Genomic DNA, 18,017 nt, shown 5'->3' on the forward strand with positions numbered 1-18,017 from the left:
TGAAACTAAATAAGGTAACCGAAATGGAGGATCACCAGACTATCTGGGTTATACTCAAGATAGACGGAGTCCAAGTGGAAATGGACTTGGACACAGGGTCAGCTCTAACAGTCATAAATCAAAGAGACTACAAATGGCTATTTTCACACATACCCTTGAAAGCTACAGTGATTGTCTTGAAGATGTATACGGGGCAAAGATTCTACCCCAAAGGAAAAATAAGGGTGAAAGTGACATATAAAGGCCAGGAAATACCTAAAATTGATATACAGGTAGACTACCCTTTATCCGGACTTCCGAAAACCGAAACCCTCTAAAAACCGAAGGTTTTTTCGTTCAGCGTAAGTCGTGCGTACGACTTACGCTGAACGAAAAAACCTTCGGTTTTTAGAGGGTTCCGGTTGCGGAAGTTCGGATAAAGGGTAAGTCGTGCGCACGACCCCCCGCCGACCCCCCCGCCAGCCCCGACAACCGCTGACCCCGCCAGCCCCGACAACCGCCGACCCCCCCGCGGATCCCGCCGGCCCCGACAACCGCCGACTCCACCAGCCCCGACAACCACCGACCCCCCCGCGGACCCCGCCAGCCCCGACAACCGCCGACCCCGCCAGCCGCCGACCCCCCCGCGGACCCGCCGGCCCCGACAACCGCCGACCCCGCCAGCCCCGACAACCGCCGACCCCGCCAGCCCCGACAACCGCCGACCCCCCCGCGGACCCCGCCAGCCCCGACAACCGCCGACCCCCCCCCGCGTACCCCGCCGGCCCCGACCCCCGCCGACCCCGACTGACTTACGCTGAGCGTCAGCGTAAGTCGTGCGCACGACCCCCCGCCGACCCCCCCGCGGACCCCCGCTGACCCACCTTCCGAAATCCGAAATTCTCCTTTATCCGAAACTCGGCTGGTCCCGAGGTTTTCGGACAAAGGATAGTCTACCTGTATATGTATTGCCAAATGGAGGTCCACCACTGCTAGGACGTGAATGGATCCGGAAGATACAATTAGATTGGCATTCCATACAGGCACTGAAGGTTGAGGCCAAAAAGGATGACGACGTCGCACCTGGACGACTGTCAAAAATGCTAACTGACGCAAAAGAAGTGTTCCAGGAGGGACTCGGAACATTAAAAGGAATAACAGCAATGATTAAAATAGAGGAAAATGCAAGCCCAAAGTTTCTGACGGCCAGACCAGTGCCTTATGCGATCAGACCAGCTGTTGAAGCAGAGCTGGAAGGGTTGGAACATTCAGGAGCACTGTCCAAAGTGGACTGGAGCGAGTGGGCTACACCCATTGTCCCTGTAATGAAGAGGTCATTGAGTAATACGCCTGGGGAACCAAAGAAGGTCCGCATCTGTGGGGATTTTAAGGTGACAGTGAACCCAGTCCTTCACACGGTGCAATATCCACTTCCACGAATTGAGGATATTTTCGCCTCGCTATCTGGAGGTAAACGCTTCACCAAAATTGATCTAGCCCAGGCGTACTTGCAAATGGAGGTAGAAGAAGCTTCGAAACATTACCTTACCATCAACACTCATAAAGGTCTCTATCAATACAACCGGCTGGTGTTTGGAGTAGCCTCGACTCCGGCTATCTGGCAAAGGGCAATGGATCAGGTCCTGCAAGGGATTCCAGGGACCCAGTGTTATTTGGATGACATCTTGGTCACGGGCGAAAATGACGGTGATCACCTCGCCAACTTGGAGAAGGTGCTCACCAGATTAAAGGAGTATGGGCTACGAGCTAATCGCCACAAGTGCGAGTTTTTCCAAAAACAGATCTCGTATTGTGGCCACATCATCGATGAAGAGGGATTACATAAGTCTCCTGACAAGATTGAGGCAGTAGTCAAGGCTCCAGCACCGGAAAATGTGTCACAACTGAGGTTGTTCCTCAGGCTGGTAAACTATTACCACAAGTTCTTACCAAATTTGTCTACGGTATTACACCCGCTGAACACCCTACTGCAAACAGGGGTACCCTGGAAGTGGGATGACGAACGTAGACGAGCTTTCCAGAGGTGTAAAGAATTGATCACATCAAAAGAGGTGTTGGCCCATTTCAACCCAGCACTACCAATTTGTTTGGCATGTGATGCATCACCCTACGGTATTGGAGCGGTGCTGTCGCACAAATTCCCAGACGTGTTGGAGAGGCCAGTAGCCTTTGCATCTCGGTCACTAACCTCAGCCGAGCGCAACTACGCACAGATTGACAGGGAGGCCCTCAGCCTAGTATGGGGAGTAAAAAAATTCAACCACTATCTGCATGGGCAGAAGTTCACCTTGCTGACTGACCACCAACCACTTGTCTCCCTCTTTAATCCTAAGAAGGGCGTTCCAGTGATGACTGCACAGCGGTTACAAAGATGGTGCCTGTTTCTAGGGGCGAATCAATATGAAATAGAATATAAAGGCACGAAACAGCATTGGAACGCTGATGGGCTATCGCGCCTGCCACTGCCTACTGTGGAGGAAGCACCAGCAGTGGACCCTATCGAGATATTTTATTCGTCAATAATTGAACGATTGCCAGTAACTAACGCGGATATAGAGAAGGAGACCCGCAATGATCCGACACTGTCACGGGTATATGAATTGACGGTGAGGGGATGGCCAACACATGGCGACTCACTGTTGCCAGCATTCTCATCCAGAAGAGAACAGCTGTCAGTATCCCAGGGGACAGTGATGTGTGGATCTAGAGTGGTGATTCCACCCAAGTTAAGGGAGAGAGTGCTAAATGAGCTACATGAAGGTCATCTGGGGGGAGTGAAAATGAAAAGCATTGCTAGGGCTTATGTGTGGTGGCCGGGAATTGATCAACAAATCGAAGACCTAACTAAGAGCTGCTTAGGATGCCAGAAGGTCCAAAATGCACCACCACATGCCCCTCTACACCCATGGGAGTGGCCCTCCTCTCCATGGCAACAGGTGCATATTGATTTTGCTGGTCCATTCATGGACTCAATGTTCCTAATAGCAGTGGATGCTCATTCAAAGTGGCCTGAGGTGATAAAAATGTCTTCAACCACTACAGAGAAAACGATTGCAGTCCTACGGTCCATATTTGCCAGGAACGGCTTGCCAGAGCAGATTTGCTCTGATAATGGACCACAGTTTGTGTCCGACGAGTTCCAAAAATTCATGAAAATGAATGTGGTAAGGCATTACACATCCGCCCCGTATCATCCAGCCACAAATGGATTGGCTGAGAGGTTCGTACAAACCTTTAAGAAGGCGATAAAGGCCATGTGCGATGATGAAATTCCACTACAGCATAAGATGGACAATTTCTTATTAGCCTACCGAAACGCGACACATGCAGTTACCAACCAGACACCGGCCATGATGTTCTTTAACCGAAGGTTGAGATCTCGTCTGGACTTGCTCAGACCAAATGTGCGAAGAAATGTTGAGGACAAACAATTCCAGCACATCAATGAGAAGCCGACAAGGAGCTTCAATGTAGGGCAACCAGTCTTGGCCCGTGACTATCGAACAGAGAAGTGGCAACCCGGAACGATATGTACAAGGCAGGGGCCATTAATGTACACAGTGGATGTCGGGGAGAACATTGTGAGACGTCACGTCGATCAGATCTTAGCGTCACAGGAACGCGTCAACCCCATGTCTCGAGTACCTGGGGATGAACCCGACATACCGGTAGCATCTACTTCAGACCCAGTAGCAGTGGAACCTGATGAACTACCCGATGAAAAGGGGTCAGAATCGCCTCTGCACCAAGAACAGAAACATCTGGAAAGGCGCTATCCTGAAAGGGTCAGGAAGCCACCCCAAAGACTGAATCTATAAATGGACTTTTGTTGTTTAATGTACATGTTGAAATGTTAATTGTTATTTGAATATTAGGAGTATTACTAATCTAAAAGGGCAGGAATTGTAGTGTATGTGCCTTTAAGTCAGAACTACTTTTACAGCTCCTGTATACTGTAGTACCGGCAGTGACCACACCGGTATATAAGCTTTGCGCATGCCTCTGTACCCCCAGTCTAGAAACCACCATCCTCCAGTAAAGACCTGTTATTTGTTAATGTACAGCATCCGTGTGATTATTTATCCACTGAACCACGGATCTAACAGCTACCAGTGTGAATTTGGCATGAAAATATCATGGAAATAATGGCTCCCTCCTTCTCTTCCATCTTGAGTAGAAATGCCAACTACTTTACATTTATTTGTTTAAATTGTACGGCCACGTTATTTTATAGCCACACAGTTCACACTTTGTTTGTCCTTTCTTGGGTTAATATAAACTTTGGAGATTTCTTTGTGTATTTTTGTGCATGATGGACTTCAAGATGGAAGGCAACAAATTATGGAACATTCATGAGATATCTTTACTGCAAAGAAATGAATGTCTTCTTAATCAAATTTTGCTTTATTTGGTGACATTTGGCTTTACAAATTACTTTGGTCACGAAATTCGGCACCATAGCACTGGCTGTTAAAGCCGGTTTCAGCAAAAGTATGGCAGCCATCTTGCTTCTGGCCACATCTGGTACGGGCCGTGGTGGCCGTCATTTTGGTCAGGTCGCTAGCGCAGCCTTTACCTGCGTTCGCCAGAAGAATGCTAATGAGGCAGATCGTGATGTCAATCAGTGTGCAACGCTGATTTGATGCACGACCTGCTATTTTGGACGTTGCCGCTCAACTGTATGCCCTCCCCAAAGCACGCACAGCTGGACATGCATTCAGCTGCACGACGGACCCCCACCAACACTACTTAAAGGGATACACGCAACTTTGAGGTAAGGTGCTTTTTTCTTTTGTATTGGTTCCTGTACAGTTTATTTGAGTAGTGGCTTTGTATAAGACATTTAAAAAGTTGTTAAAATGCGCAGGGAGTGCAGGGAGTGCTGCTGGACATTTGCAAGGCATTGGCTCTTAAAGGAAGGCCTCTGAGAACACCACTTGCTCCCAGCCCTGGGGGCTCTAGTTGCAGTCCCCCTTGGGCTGCAGCATGACATGGAGATGGAGCAGAGGCAGCAAAGGGGACAAGCTGCTCGCAGAGGAAGGAGAAAGCAGAAGAGGAGGAGGAGGAAGCGGATAGAAGGAGGCATCCCAGACAGCCCCTTCCTGGCCAGGATATCCAGGATCAAATCATCCTGCCCAATTCCCCATTCAACGTTAATCCCACACCTTCCCTTCCCTCTGTTTCTGACCATCACAGCATCCTCTTGGCCACAATGCTGAAACAAAAGCCACCACAAAGCAAACATCCCAATCCAACTTTATCGATATATGCATCCAATATTACATCAGAAAATCAACTAATGACCCTTGTGCATTTCCTTAGTCACTGTCTTGCGTGTGCCTTTGCCCATCCTAGTGCTCCTATGCAGTGCTACCCCAGTGGCTGCAGCATGGCTGCAGAAAGGTTGCTGACTTTCAATGGGGGAGACTGCATATGGCCTTGCAGGATGACCTCGAGAAACTCTGGGCCAAAAAAGCCCAGCTTTGGATGGCACCACCTCGGCATGAGTGGCAGCAGTCTAGGCTGGCTGGCTGACACGCAACAGCAAGGGCACTGGCGGGGTGGCAGTGGTGGGAGTACGAATGCTGTCATCCTGAGAGAGGACAGCAGGGTCGGCCTCCACAGATCCATTGCCATGTCAAGGGCAGAGCCTCAGCAATCCTAGAAATCTGATGGAGTGCTGCTGGACTGCTGCGGACACCCTGCAAGCCCCTTTCAAGACTGGTAAACCCAGCCACATTGGCATCAGTCTGTGCTTGTGTGGCAGCAAGCAGAGCCTGCATGACTTCAGGTCTGAGCTTCCAGTGCAGCACTCAGACATTGGCTGACCTTTGCTGGTGCTGCAATGGAAGCTGAGACTTTGGCCATCAGACGTGGAATGATGGTAGGGTTTACAAGTACTTTCACGGATCTGTCCACCCCTTCCACGCTGGAAAGGATGGGCTCCAAGCTCTGCTCAAAGCTCTGTGCAAGGCTGGAACTGGACTCCTCCATACTCCTTGACAATGCATTCAGGCTTTCTGGCAGGGCTGCCAATGCACCAAGCATTTCATTGTGCATACCCACCAGTGTTCTTCTGTACGCCACCCCATCGAAGTCTTCATCTGAATCCTGTGCAGCAGAACTCGTGTGTGACCTCGCCCTCCCGGGAGCTGGTAGCAGCACCTGTGCTACCCTTTCCCCCTGCCCTGGCTGCAGGCCACTCGTGTCTGATGTCTCAGCATGTGCAGATCCCATGTCTAACCTGTCCTCTAAAGTACGCGCAGTGTCAGTATCTGAACTGATGGCTGGGAGTGTGAAATTACGAGACATTGTTTCTTCTTCTGAAATAAAAACAAAAAATGCTGGAAAAACTCAGCAGGACAGGCAACATCTGTGGAGAGGGAAAAATAATTAACGTTTCAGGCCAATGACCTTTCATCAGAACTGGAAAATTTTACAAATATAACAGGTTTTAAGCAAGTACAGAGGCTGGGGAAGTGGGGAGGGGAGGAAAGGACAAAAGGGAAGGTCTGTGATAGGGTGGAAGGCAGGAGAGATTAAATGACTAAAGGGATGATGGTGCAAAGCGAAAGGAGATGGTAATGGGACAAGTAAAGAAACAAAAGATGGGTCAAAAGAGCTGTAAATGGGAATAGCAGAATCATCAATGGCTGCCGTCTGAAAAAATGGGAATAGAGGTTATGGTCTGAAATTGTTGAACTCAATGTTGAGTCCAGAAGGCTGCAAAGTTCCTAATTGAAAGTTGAGGTGCTGTTCCTGGAGCTTACGTTGAGCTTCCTTGGAACAGTGTAAGAGGCCGAGGACACAGAGGTCAGAGTGGGAGTGGAGCGGAAAATTTAAATGACAGGCGACCGGAAGCTCAGGGTCGTGCTTGCGGATTGAATGGAGGTGTTCCGCAAAGTGGTCACCCAATCTGTGTTTGGTCTCCTCAATGTAGAGGAGACCACATCATGACCAGTAAATACAGTATACTAAATTGAAAGAAGTATAAGTAAATCACTGTTTCACCTGAAAGGAGTGTTTGGGGCCCTGGACGGTTGTAAGGAATGAGGTAAAAAGGCAGGTGTTGAATCGCATGCACTTGCACAGGAAGATATCGTGGGAAGGGGAGGGGGTGTTGGGGGTGATTGAGGAGTGGACCAGGGGTCATGGAGGGAACAGTCCTTCTTCTTGTTGACCCACTGGCTGGGCAGGCTGGATTTCTTGTGTGTCTGAAATGTGAAAGGCACAAGGGTAGGGTTGTGGTGAGGGGTGAGTGGTAAAGCAAGAGGTGCATGCTTACACCATGTGCAGCCTGTAAATCAGAAGAGATCGTAGGATGAGGGGAAAGTGTAAGAGGCCGACATGCCTTATCATACACTGCTAATGTATGAGGGTACCGGCATCTTTTAATCTTTCAGACCCACTGCTGGCCATGGGCTTAGCCATGCCCCTGCCAATTATGGCCAGCACCGTCTTCTCCAAGGGGGTGAGCTGATGCAGGTGAGCCTGTCCCCCGCCGGTTAAGGTCCGCTGTCGTCTGCTATGCACCACCTTTTCCTGCAAGAGAAAGGGAAGTGTGTCAGTGAGTGTGATGCAATGTGTTTGGGTGCTGTGGCTCTCATGGTTGAATAACTTACAGTGTGTTCCAGCTTTGAGATGTGAGGCTTGCAGAAATGGTAAGTGTGTGGAGCACTCGCGATGCTGAGGACATCGTGGATAGCACGTTTATGGAGTTGGTCACACCACAGGTAAAGGCGGCACAGGCAGGAAGGGAATGGGTGACCACCAGACAGAGTAGTAGGCACAGGCAGGTAGTGCAGGGGTCCCCTGTGGCCATCACTCTCTCAAACAGTTTACCAATTTGGATATTGTTGAGGGAGGGAGATGGCTTATCGGGGGAAGGCAGCAGCAGCCAAATTCCTGGCACTGTGGGTGGTTCTGCTGCAAAGGACGGGAGGGAAAAGAGCGGGAGAGCTATAGTGATAGGGGAGTCTATGGTAAGGGGAATAGCTAGGCATTTCTGTGGCCGCAAACGAGACTCCAGGATTGTATGTTGCCTCCCTGGTGCAAGGGTCAAGGATGTCTCGGAGCAGCTGCAGGGCATTCTGGAGGGGGAGGGTGAACAGCCAGTTGTCGTGGTGCATATAGGTACCAATGATATTGGTAAAAATCGGGGTGAGGTCCTAAAAGCTGAATATAGGGAGTTAGGAGGTAAATTAAAAAATACGACCTCAAAGGTAGTATTCTCAGGATTGCTACCAGTGCCATGTGCTAGTCAGAGTAGAAATAGAAGGATATTTCAGATGAATACGTGGCTAGAGGAATGGTGCAAGGGGGAGGGATTCAAATTCTTGGGACATTGGAACTGGTTCTGGGGGAGGTGGGTCCAGTACAAACTGAATGGTTTGGACCTGGGCAGGATCAGGACCGATGTCCTAGGGGGAGTGTTTGCTAGTGCTGTTGGGGAGGGTTTAAACTAAAATGGCAAGGGGTTGAGAATCTGTGCAGGGAGACAGAGGAAAGGGAATCAAGGATAGAAGCAAAAGACAGGAAGGAGAAAAGCAAACGTGGCTGTCAGAGAAATCAGGGGTTTAAATCAAACATGGCCACAGTAAGTAATAATTCTAAAAGGTCTAAGAGTGTTGAAAAAACAAGCCTGAAGGCTTTGTGTCTTAATGCGAGGAGCATTCGTAATAAGGTGGATGAATTAGCTGTGCAAATAGATGTAAACAGATATGATATAATTGGGATTATGGAGAAATGGCTGGGAATTCAACATCCAGGGGTATTCAATATTCAGGAAAGACAGCCAAAAAGGAAAAGGAGGTGGGGTAGCATTGCTAGTTAAAGAGGAGATTAACACAATAATAAGGAAGGATATTAGCTTTGATGATGTGGAATCTGTATGGGTAGAGCTGAGAAATACCATGGGGCAGAAAACGTTAGTGGGAGTTGTATACAGACCCCCAAACAGTAATGCTGAGGTTGGGGATGGCACTAAATGGGAAATTAGAGATGCGTGCAATAAGGGCACAGCAGTTATCATGGGTGACTTTAATCTACATATAGATTGGGCTAACCAAATTAGTAACAATAATGTGGAAGAGGAATTCCTGGAGTGTATACGGGATTGTTTCCTGGACCAATATGTCAAGGAACCAACTAGAGATCAGGTCATCTTAGACTGGGTATTATGTAATGAGAAAGGATTAATTAGCAATCTTGTTGTGCGAGGCCCCTTGGGGCGAAGCGATCATAATATGATAGACTTCTTCAATAAGATGGAGAGTGAAGTATTTGACTCAGAGACTAGGGTCCTGAATTTAAATAAAGGAAACTATGATGGTATGAGGTGCGAGTTGGCTAGGATGGATTGGGGAATGTTACTTAAAGGGTTGATGGTGAATAGGCAATGGCAAACATTTAAAGATCGCATGGATGAACTATAGAATTTGTTCATCCCTGTTTGGCATAAAAATAAAACAAAGAAGGTGACTCAACCGTGGCTAACAAGGGAAATTAGAGATAGCATAAGATCCAAGGAGAGGACATATAAATTGGCCAGAAAAAGAAGCAAAGCTGAGGACAAAGGGATTAATTAAGAGGGGGAAAATAGAGCGTGAGAGTAAGCTTGCGAGGAACATTAAAACTGACTGTAAAAGCTTCTATAGCTAAGTGAAGAGAAAAAGATTGGTGAAGTCAAGCATAGGTCCCTTGCAGTCAGAATCAGGGAAATTTATAATGGGGAACAAAGAAATGGCAGATCAATTAAATACATACTTTGGTTCTGTCTTCACAAAGGAGGACACAAATAACCTCCCAGAGATGTCGGGTAACATAGGGTCTTATGAGAGGGAGGAACTGAATGAAATCAGTATTTGTAGGGAAATGGTGTTAGGGAAATTGACAGGATTGAAAGCTGATAAATCTCCAGGGCCTGATAATCTACATCCTAGGGTACTTAAGGATGTGACCCTAGAAATAGTAGATGCATTGCTGGTCATCTTCCAAAATTCTATAGACTCTGGATCCCCTGGATTGGAGGGTAGCTAATGTAACCCTACTATTCAAAAAGGGTGGTAGAGAGAAAACGGGGAATTATAGACCGGTAAGCCTGACATCGGTAGTGGGGAAAATGCTAGAGTCCATTATAAAAGATGTAATAGCAGAGCACTTGGAAAACAGTGACAGGATTGGACAAAGTCAACATGGATTTCCAAAGGGAAATCGTGCTTGACTAATCTACTGGAATTTTTTGAGGATGTAACTGGTAGAAAAGATAAGAGAGAACCAGTGGATGTGGTGTATTTGGACTTTCAGAAGGCTTTTGATAAGGTCCCGCATAAGAGATTAGTGTGTAAAGTTAAAGCACATGGGATTGGAGGTAAGGTACTGACTTGGATAGAGAACTGGTTGGCAGACAGGAAGCAAAGAGTTGGAATAAACGGGTCTTTTTCCGAGTGGCAGGCAGTGACTAGTGGGGTAACGCAGGGATCGGTGACAGGACCCCAGCTATTCACAATATATATTAATGATCTAGACGAGGGAACTAGATGTAATATCTCCAAGTTTGCAGACGGCACAAAGCTGGGTGGGCGTGTGTGCTGTGAGGAGGATGCAGAGAAACTCCAGTATGATTTGGACAGGTTGGGTGATTGGGCAGATGCATGGCAGATGCAGTATAATGTGGATAAATGCAAGGTTATCCACTTTGGTGGCAAAAGCAGGAAGGCAGATTATTATCTGAATGGCAATAGATTGGGAGAAGGGGAAGTGCAACGAGACCTGGGTGTCCTTGTGCACCAGTCACTGAAGGTAAGCATGCAGGTGCAGCAGGCGGTAAAGAAGGCAAATGGTATGTTGGCCTTCATAGCGAGAGGATTCGAGTACAGGAGCAAGGATGTCTTGCTGCAGTTGTACAGGGCCTTGGTGAGACCACACCTTGAGTATTGTGTGCAGTTTTGGTCACCTTATCTGAGGAAGAATGTCCTTGCCATGGAGGGAGTGCAGTGAAGATTCACCAGACTGATACCTGGGATGGCAGAAATGACGTATGAGGAGAGATTGGGTCGATTGGGCTTATGTTCGCTGGAGTTTAGAAGAATGAGAGGGGATCTCATTGAAGCTTATAAAATTCTAACAGGACTAGACAGACTAGATGCAGGAAGGATGTTCCCGATGGCGGGAGAGTCCAGAACCAGGGGTCACATTCTAAAGATAAGGGGTAAGCCATTTATGACAGAGGTGAGGAGGAATTTCTTCACCCAGAAAGTGGTGAACCTGTGGAATTCTCTACCACAAAAGGTAGTTGAGGCCAATTAATTAAATATATTCAAGAAGGAGTTTGATATATTTCTTAAGGCTAAAGGGATCAAGGGATATGGAGAGAAAGCAGGGACAGGGTACTGAATTTGGATGATCAGCCATGATCTCCTTAAATGGTGGAGCAGGCTCGAGGGGCTGAATGGCCTAGTCCTGCTCCTATCTTCTATGTTTCTATGTTTCTATGTGAGGGTGAGGTGAAGCTAGGAATGTAAGGTGTGCCTCGTGTTTGGTAATGATTGTTGGTATGTGACTGATGGGGTGTGATGCATTGAGCAGTGTGTGAGGCCAGTGCTGCCATTGGTAGGAGATGGCTTTTGAAGATGCTTTCACTGACCTTAACCACTCGTCTGAGATCACTAAATTTCTTTAGGCACTGCAGCCATGAACTGGGGGGCGACACTGCTGGCATTGACCGCCTCAGTGATCTGGTTCCACATCCTTCTTACAGTGTTTCCAGAGGGCCTCTTGGCCCCTGTGGGTAGATGACCTCTCTTTGAGTGTTCATCCCCTGCACAAAGGCCTCGAGTGCTGCGTCTGAGACCCAGGGTGTCCTTTCCCTGGCCTCTTGAGCCATTTGGGTTTGTGCTGAAGCAGTTTTAATATTTTTCATCACCAGAAGGCAGCTCATCTTTAAGAGGTGCAGACTGCCTTTAAGAGGTGCAGACTAGCTTTAAGTAAAGCTAGCCTTGCGCAAACATCGCAAATTTTGTCCCCCCTGCTGAGCATATAGCCAGTCAGCAGTGCATTCAGCGCTGGGCTGTGTGCTGCAATCATTCAAAGTAGCAGGCAGCATGAATTTATGTGCTGCCTGAACTCCTTTCAACGGGTGTGGGCAGATGGCGCATTGTGATCCCCGTGCCCGTTTTCGGGCCTAATCCAATTTCACACCTTTAACTTTCAATCAAAAAGGCATGCAGCTGCACAAAGCTTTATCAATTCAACAGATTTTCTATTAAGGTCAGATGGAAAGTAAATATTTGCTTCAGAACATTAGCCATACAAAGACAAGGCTCAATATATCCCTTTAAATGTATAAAACAACAGATTGATTGATAATGATGCAAATACTGATATCTGTGATTCGAGGGCAGCAATTGCAAGACTGCACTGCTCACAAAATCTGTGTTAATTTCAAAATAATTTCTCTTATTTTTCCAATTGCAAGTATCAAATTTGTTCATGAAATGTATTGACCAATTTACATTTTTACGGATTTCTCACTCACTCCTTCTTCAGCATAGGGTTTTACATATTGGACAAATATGGCAACATTAAGAAATTGCCATGTTTTTCAAGCATTCAATTATTCCTATTTATGTATGACTTTTTGTTGAGTTTTGTGGTCTACCTACAATGCTGGGCACCTTAGATGCACCTCCCTCCTTGTTGCATCGGTCACAGAGCTCTTAGCAGCATGCATCAGAGCAACCTTGGGCATCTATGGAGTAGTGATTGGAGGAGCTGTATGCTGATGGCCATCCTACATTATGTAACTAACCTTCCCATCTCAATCCTCATCATCCCTCAAAAAATCAAGTATTTTGGCTGACTTTTTTGGATACAAGCATAAGGTCTCCATACAGACCACCCTCCAACATATTCATAAGACCTACCCTTTTGTGTGGACAATTTCTGGCTTTTAATACCAAGAGGTAACAATAATTCTTAAGCCCATTGACTTTTCCAAAAAACTTCCACATCCTCACCTGGGCCAGTATGCACACTAATCTGGACAAATGAAACAACCTACTTGTATTATTCTTGGGAAGGGCAAGCACAACAAAAATTATTGCACACCTCCACCTTCTCCACCTGTTTCAGGTGCTACCAGTCAGGGACTCAGTGTAGCTAAGTATAGATTGTAACACCCGCATCTCCAAATTTCTATGGGCAAGGAAGAAACCATGGGGGAAAAATTCAGTATCGCCCCATCTGGGGCGCGATTATCGGCCGTGCGCAAAGTTTAGCGCCTTGCGCTAATTATCGCCTGTGACTGCAAACTTGGCTTTTATCGCTCCTAGAGGTGATTGGAGCGCTAAATCAGGCGCTTCACACCTGTCTTAAGGCGCAAAGGCCGAGGAGCGAGGCGCTACCTCAGAGCACTGGCGAAGCTCATGTGATGTCAGTCAGCAATGGAACACAGATACACTGGCACCGGCCAGTTCTTAAAGGGGAGTTCTTGTAGGATTCGCAAAATTAAACTTTATATTATAAAGGGTCGAATGGCAGAAGAGGCCATGATTTTAAAGATTATTTTTAAAAGAAGCCCAGAAAAAGGGGCATTCAAAATGGCCACCAGACCCCGTGATCAACTTATTGGGACATTTTAAAATGTTTCCTGCGAATCCTCAGACAGCTTTGTGGATTCAACCCACAGTAAGTTCTGGAAGCTGTTTCCGAGAGAACGAAACCAGACCCCCACATATACATATGGATTAGATGCAGATCCGGTCAAGATCGGCCTGGAGACAGAGGCCATCTAAATGTTGACCCAGACAAAAGGGGGCAATTTCATATTCATGAGAACAGCACCAAGGACTAGATAACGAGATCAGCAGGACATTAAAAACAATGAAGGTCATTCCAGACCAGAGATGGGCCTTTACCGGCCATCTAAAATAATTTAAAATATAATAACTACCCCGCTGTGCTCCCAGCCCACCAAAAGTTAAACAAAGACTAACCTGATTTTGGGCGGGAAGTGGAAGCTTCTGAAGGAAAAGTATAATTGGAAGACTGGGGTAGGAATTCGGCAGTTGTTGTTGAGCAGTTGAATTCGAGGGGTTGAATTCGGCGGTTGTTGAGTCGAGTTGTAGTGGAGTCGGAGCTTCTTCGGAGCTTTTCGAGCTCAGCCCTGGAGCGTTGGCAGCCAGTCCAGCTTTTGAGCTGGGTAAAGAGGAGTTGGTTTGGGAGAAGATCAGCGAACTCCTCTCCACCATCGGAGGGAGAAGAAGAAGACTAAGCCGCCATCAAGAAGACCGTTTGAGCCGGCGTCCCACACCGGCGTCAAACATCGGGAGATCATCGACCAACCCCGGGCCGTTGACGAAAACGAGAGGCCGTCTCCCGGCTCGGGAGAAGCGACAAAAATAAACTGAAGAAACCTATATGAAGGCCAGCCCAAGGCTCCTCTGACCAGGGTCGAGCCGACGATCCTCGACCCCGCCGGCATCCAGTCCAGCCGGTGTCCAGCCACCCCCGACCCCCACCTCAGGAGAGAGGTGTGGTGCAGCTCGCTGGGGCTCCACGATCTACGTGGAGACGGGACGCCTGAAAGGATCAAACGCAGACTGGTTCAAAGCCTTGCACTTCCTAGTTGGATTGGTGAGCATGTTTCTGGCCCTTCACAATCAGATCTAGATAGGTTTAAGGGGGTGGATTTAAGGGTATAATTAACATGAGTTGTTGTCCCTCAATGTTCTGTGTGTTTCCTTATTTCATGATGATTTTTGCAGAGTATAAGATGCCTGTATTTGCCTTAGTTAGTATTGTGTCATTATGATTTGTTTGTGTTTTTCCCTCCCATGTACTCTCTTATCTGCTTGCATTTGATTTGTTTTTCCATATGCAATAAAATTTCATTTTGTTTCATCAAACTTGGTCTACAAGAGTTTTCTCTACATTGTAGTTCCTGCCCCAAAGTCCAGAGTATAGAATCTAAGGGGCGAGTGGGTCGAACCACTCAGGGTATTACTGTGCAAGAGAGAGAGGCCTCTAGAGAGAGAAACCTCTGCGATCTAAAACCCCTTACATTCTGACGAAAGGGCATCGACCTGAAACGTTAACTCTGTTTCTCTCTTCACAGATGCTGCTTGACCTGCTGAGTGTCTCCAGCATTTTCTGTTTTTATCTTAAAGGGGAGGGTTGATTTTGCTCTCCATCCACAACCTGCTCATTGCAGCCTTGAATCTCAGCCTGGAGAGACCTGTACATCAAAGCTGCTGGAAAGAACAATGGAGAGACCCAGGGAAAGAGCTCAGAGTGCAGCCCCCACAGTCTCTCCTAAATCGATACAAGGAAGGGCAAATCAAAATGAACCTGCAAAATGCTGCTCAGTACCCAAAACTCCTTCACACAGCGTTGAATCTTTCCAGAAGTCTCTCTCTCAGAATGCGTGGTGCAAAAATGTCACCAACAAAAAAGGCAGGAAGCGGTCGCCTTTAAATAGTGCTCCCCCAGTCCCTTTCTGACTGCAAAACGCTCCCCTCAACTTGTCGTTGCTAGCAGCAGGCGGTAAGGCAAGGGGCACCACTCAATATCCGGTCCGGGGCACTCCCGGGGGGTTGTGCACTCGACTGATGTCACGATCTGCCAGCGCAGGAGATCGTGGTGGTAGTGTTTAGCGCCGCCGCAAAATGTCTAGTTAATTTTGCGAACGGCGCAAACATCGCCGCGCCCGGGCGATGGTTGCTTTGCGCCCCATTAGCGGCCACTTAAGGCGCTAACGGGAGGTGCAAGCAACTGAATTTTTCCTCCCATGAATGTGTCTCACCCCCTACAGCTCCCCAAAGCTGAAGCAGGGCTCAATATTTGGCACTAATTTTGGGTAACCCAATTTGGGGAATTAGGACCTAGAACCGCACAATTAGGTCTCCTGGTCAATTCCCTGACAAAACCTTTGTAGACCTTCAAAAAAGTGTGACAGGGGTCCAGAAACGTTCCATAGTAACAGTGCCAATAGGTGACAGCTGTGGTTCAGTGGTAGCACTCTCGCCTCTGAGACAGATGTTGTGGGTTCAAGTCCTAATCCGGAGATTTGAGCACAATATCTAGGCTGACACTCCAGTCCAGTACGGAGAGAGTGCTACACTGTCAGAGGTGCTATCTTTCAGATGAGACATTAAACTGAAGACCAGTCTACCCCCTCAGGTGGACGACAAAAGATCCAATGGCACTATTCGAAATAGAGCAGGGGACTTCTCCCTGGTGCCCTAGCTAATATTTATCTCTCAACCAATGTCACTAAAAAACATATTGGCCCTGAAATTAGGATCGGGGGCTTGCCGCGCGTGCAAGCCCCCGATCTGCACTCACCCTGCGCGCCGACATCTGAAGCTCGGGCCTGCTTGCATTTCCTGTCACAGGCCCGGTTCCGATGTCGGCGTGAATTGCTTACCTGATCCAGCGGCGTAGTTGGTGCGATGTGCCGGCTGGGATCAGGTGAGCACTGTGCAGCCAATCAGGGGAGGGGAAACTCATTCATGAGTTTGACAGTAAGAGCTGTCAAACCCATGAAAAGTATGGGCTGCCAAAACACTACTTTAACTTTAAATAAAATTTTTAAAAACATCCCACTGATTGTATTAACTATAAATAAGTTTAAAAAAATGTTTAAAACAATTAATCAATTTTTTGAAAAAAATAAATTTTTTAAAAATAGGGTCTAAATCTAAACTTACCATCCTGTAAATTCTTTAAAAATAACAAACCTGTGGGAAAAAAATGCCTACATTGTACTAAAAGCCCACTTACCTGAAAAACTAAATACTTACGTCTTGTTTTCCCACGCGTAAAGACCGGAGGCCATTACACGCACGCAACTCTGAAAAAAAAAGGAATTTTACTGCACATGCGCTGCCTGTGCAGTCGCGCGCGTTCTGCCTCTTAAACCCTTGGGTCAGAGGACAGGAAATGCCGGTTTTCAGCGCATGCGCTGTGCATGCTGAAAACCGGCAATTTCTCCGGGCACACGCGTGAGTACCCCGTCCGTACTCACGCGTTGTGCCCGGAATTACTGGGCCATTACCTGGTCATTATCACATTGCTGTTTGCAGGACTTTGCTGTGTGCAAAATTGGTTATGCGTTGCCTAGATTACAGCAGTGACTACAGTACTTCATTGACTACAAAACGCTTTGAGAGGTCCTGGGGTCATGAAAGGCGCTATATAAATGTAAGATCTTTCTTTTAATATTTACCTGGAAAGAGGCCTGCATCTCCTTGGGAATTCACCAGGATCTATGAAGAACTTCCAAATGCATTTGGCATGGGTCTGAGTTTGGCATGACTCAAATGAATTAGCAGACGAGGTCAAATTCTCAACAGAGGTGAAATTTGCTTTTGCAACAACTGGCAGGTAACATGACTTCACCCAACATGACTTATTCTGCCATTGCTAAATGCAACATATTCTCCAAGATCCGGCTACACCTGAAAAACTTGAATGTGAGCCAATCCCACCGCCCCATTCCCCACCTCCAAAATTGTACCTCCAGTCCCCTGCGGTATTCTTGAAAACACACCTGTGCCCTCTGAAATATGTTTGCCTCCACACCAAACCACAGCACAGAAGGTATTAGAGAGGTTTGGGAGTGAGACCTAGACCACCAAATGACAGAAGGATCGCAGAGAATAACAACAACTTGTATATATTTATATAGCACCTTTAACATAGTAAAACGTCCCAAGGCACTTCACGGGATCATTATAAAACAAAATTTGACACTGAGCCACATAGGGAGATACTAGGGCAGATGACCAAAAGTTTTGGTGAAAGAGATAGGTTTTAAGAAGAGTCTTCAAGGAGGAAAGAGAGATAGAGAGGTGGAGAGGTTTAGGGAGGGAATTCCAGAGCTTAGGGCCTTGGCAGCTGAAGGCACGGCCTAAGGAAGGTGACGCGATTAAAATCAGGGATGTGCAAGAGGCCAGAATTAAAGAAGCGCAGATATCTCAGAGCGCTGTGGGGCTGGAGGAGATTACAGAGATAGG

This window comes from Somniosus microcephalus, chromosome 1, assembly GCF_052327205.1.
Source record: "Somniosus microcephalus isolate GS21.2 chromosome 1, FLI_Smic_1.0, whole genome shotgun sequence".
In the NCBI taxonomy this organism is placed as follows: Eukaryota; Metazoa; Chordata; class Chondrichthyes; order Squaliformes; family Somniosidae; genus Somniosus; species Somniosus microcephalus.